At 39.1% G+C, this 4,050-nt stretch overlaps 1 non-coding gene across 1 annotated transcript; it reads left to right on the forward strand.

Moving 5' to 3' along the window:
• Nucleotides 1-620: 620 nt before the first annotated feature.
• On the forward strand, nt 621-727 carry LOC133813661 (small nucleolar RNA R71). The gene has a single exon (XR_009884667.1). It is a non-coding gene; the product is annotated as a small nucleolar RNA R71 (small nucleolar RNA).
• Nucleotides 728-4,050: the final 3,323 nt, after the last annotated feature.

Genomic DNA, 4,050 nt, shown 5'->3' on the forward strand with positions numbered 1-4,050 from the left:
GCATAAATTGTTGTAAGGTATCTTCTAAGGAAGGTTTCCTTTGTTGAGGATATGGTTGATTTTGTGGGGGCATGAGTTTGGTTTTGCGTGTTGTATTGGCGCCCTTGATTCATTTGAGGTTGATTTTGTCTCCATGAAAAGTTTGGATGGTTTCTCCAATTTGGATTGCAGGTGGATGAAAATGTGCTATCATTTGGTTTCCCATAAGCATGAAGAACATTGGCCTCCTTAGAAAAGGCTTCGTGGTAGGAAGGACATAATTGGGCATTATGGCAAGGACTAGAACATATAGAACAAACATCTTTTCTTGGTTGTATTGGAGAATTTATAGTTTTCCTTATGGCTAAAGCTTCTACTTTTCTCGTTAATTTGTCTAAGGACGTTCTTAAGTCTAATTCATCTTCTACTTCATACCTTCCTCCTATTTTTGGTGAATTAGTTAACCTAGACCTAGGATCAAAATAATTCCATTGTTGTGAATTGACAGACAAATCTTCAAGGGCATCCCAAGCCTCTTGCCTTGAAATTTTAAAAAATATCCAATATGCATAGATTGAATCATTTGACGATTAGAGGGAGTCAAACCATCATAAAAATATTTTACAAGTCTCCATTTTTCAAAACCATGATGAGGACATTTTAATAATAAATCTTTAAATATTTTCCAACATTCATAAAACTCTTCATTATCTTTTTGAAAAAACTCGGAGATTTCTCTCCTTAGACTATCAGTTTTAGACATAAGAAAAAATTTCAGCAAGAATTTATTATAAAGTTGATCCCATGTAGTTATAGACCCTATGGGAAGGGAATTTAACCAATCTTTTGATTTGTCTTTTAATGAAAAAAGGGAACAATCTTAGTTTGACCGACTTATCAGAAATTTTTTGAAATTTAAATGTTGAGTGAATTTCTAAGAAATCTTTGACATGCATGTAAGGATCCTCTCTATCTAAACCATAAAAAGATGGCAACAATTGAATGATTGATGGTTTAAGCTCAAAATGGGTAGAAGAAGTGGTTGGAAGAACAATACATGAAGGAGCATTAGATGCAATAGGTGAAAAATATTCAAGCAGAGTTTTTTCAGGCACAACATTTTCATGAACAGGATTAGCAATTGGTTCCATGATGCTCAAATTTTTACTAAAACTTTCAATTTCAAAGAAATATAAATGTCTTTTTACTAATCAATTTTTAGAGTTACGTTCCCAATGATGCATACAATTTTCACAAACAAGGCAACAAAGATAATCTCAAACAAGCAATTTTCTGATGTGGAAGATCAGTTAAAACCGCAACCACAGAGCATACTTAGAATTTTTAGAGATTTCACAACAATATAATTTTTATGGTTTACTTGTCCCCAGGCCTATTTGATTCCACTTACTTGCACACTACGAACAACTCCCTGAGGTTAATTAGTAGAGACGGATTGAGAATTTTGTTCAAATTTCCTTTAAGGAAAAATTGCTTATGGTGAAAGGACACGATTTAGGTTTCTTTTTTTTTTTCAAGTATTTTTTTTCACAATTACACTAAAATATAATAAAAGACAAAGAAAAATAAAGTAAATTAAATAAGACTATAAAAATTTAAGCAAGAGTAGGGAGGCATAGCATGCCATCAACCATAACAAAATTAAGGTAAAAAATAGGAGTAGTGCCCAGCGATAGGAACATAACTCATATATCGTTTATTGCACAGCATAGCAGGAGGCACTACCTGTTGAGTTAGAAGATACATGGATGTCCCATATCTCCTAACTCAATAGATAGTGCCTCCTGTTAGGAGATACATGGATGACCCCTATTATTAACTATCTTAACCAAGGAGTAGTGCCCAGAGAAAGGAACAAAGCAAGGAAGTTGGTGAGACAAGTTGAGCGATATATGATAGTCAAAGGGGTACTGTACCAACGAGGGTACTTCCTACCACTGCTAAGGTGTGTTACACCCGACCAGTCAAAGTTGATAATGATCGAGGTACATGAGGGATTTTTTGGAGATCACGCTGGGGGGCAGAGCCTATCAAAGAAAATCCTAAGACAAGGGTACTTTTGGCCGACGATGAATGAAGACTCGATGGAGTATGTCAGAAGATGCCATAAGTGCCAGATGTTCTCCAAGACACCCCGAGCGACACCTAATGAATTAACATAGATGCAGAGCCCTTGGGCCTTTGTTGTATGGGGAATCAACCTAATCGGAAAGCTACCCACGGGGAGGGGAGGAGTCCAGTTTGTTGTTGTAGCTATGGATTATTTCCCCAAATGGACTGAAGCAGAACCGCTCGCCACCATAACCTCAAAGAAAGTCTTAGAGTTTGTGGTGAAGAACATCATATGTCGATTTGGCCTACCAAAGAAGATAGTCTCGGACAATGGGACTCAATTCAACAGTGATATGTTCATCGAATTTTGTATGAGGCATGGAATCACAAAGAGCTTTTCCTCGGTAGCACACCCCCAAGCTAATGGCCAAGTAGAAGCAGTGAACAAGACTATCAAAGACACTCTGAAGAAATGCCTTGAACAAGCCAAAGGAGCCTAGCCAGAATTACTTTCGGAGGTCCTATGGTCACATCAAACGACAGCGCGAATGGGGATAGGGCATACGCCATTCTCTTTGGTGTTTGGGTATGAAGCCATGTTGCCAGTTGAACTCACTCCCCCATTGCATAGACGGGAGACATACGATCAAGGGAGGAACCACCAACTAATAGAAGAGTCGCTCGATTCAATCAAAGAAAGACAAGAAAAGGCCAGTCTTAGAGTAGCAGCACATCAACAAAAAGTGGCCAGATACTTCAACTCCAGAGTGAAAGAAAAAAAATTCCAGGTTGGGGACTTAGTACTCAGGAGGGTATTCCTAAACACTAAGGACACTACGGCAGGGGTACTAGGATCTAACTGGGAAGGGCCATACCTTGTGGAGGAGGTGATACCACCAAGGATGTACAAGATAGCTCGACTTAATGGTGAACTAATTAGAAACTACTGGAATGGTGAACACCTCCGCCGGTACTATCAGTGAAGTTGATCAGTAGCAATACAAGTTTTAATTTGCAAATGTATTATTTACGAATGATCTATGTAGCATCCATTGTGCTTCAGTGAATGAATTTAATTTCTAAAGTTTCTCTTAATTCTTTAAATTTCGTTCAACGAAGGACTTGTCCTGTAAACATGTCAACCCCATCGGATCATGTTTGATTCTGGTCCCTGAGGGACCTATCAACCCATACGATCCAAAAGAGAGACTGGTCCTATGACCTTGTTGCCAATTTTATGGATCATGTTCGATCTTTGTTCTTGAGGGGCCTATCGACCCATACGATCCAAACAAGAGACTGGTCCGAGGACCTTGTCGCCAATTATTTGATCATGTTCGATCCTGGTTCTTGAGGAACCTATCGACCCACACGATCAAAAAAAGAGACAGATCCTAAGACCTTGCCGCCAAATTTATGGATCATGTTCGATCTTAGTTCTTGAGGAGCCTATTGACCCATACGATCCAAACAAGAGACTGGTCCGAGGACCTTGTTGCCAATTATTTGATCATGTTCGATCCTGGTTCTTGAGGAACCTATCGATCCACACGATCAACAAAAGAGACAGGTCCTAGGACCTTGTTGCCAAATTAATGGATCATGTTCGATCTTCGTTCTTAAGGAGCCTATCGACCCATAAGATCCAAATGAGAGACTGGTCCGAGGACATTGTCGCCAACTTATTTGATCACGTTCGATCCCGGTTCTTGAGGAACCTATCGACCCATACCATAAAAAAATAAGAGACTGGTCTGAGGACCAGTCGCTATTATTGGATCATAATCGAATCTGGTCCTTGAGGGACCGATCGATAATTTTATCTAAGACTCGTTACAGGCTCGATTAGCCCATCTAGACCTGGTTGGTCCAACTTAGACATTTATGTCTACAATCATTATAACGAGTACATGAGAGTTTACGTAGGTCATGATCAACACTTGCTACACAATCTGCATCTGTGTATAGGTATCATTACTGCTGAGTATGAAACCATCA

Source organism: Humulus lupulus, chromosome 1, assembly GCF_963169125.1.
Source record: "Humulus lupulus chromosome 1, drHumLupu1.1, whole genome shotgun sequence".
Lineage (NCBI taxonomy): Eukaryota > Viridiplantae > Streptophyta > Magnoliopsida > Rosales > Cannabaceae > Humulus > Humulus lupulus.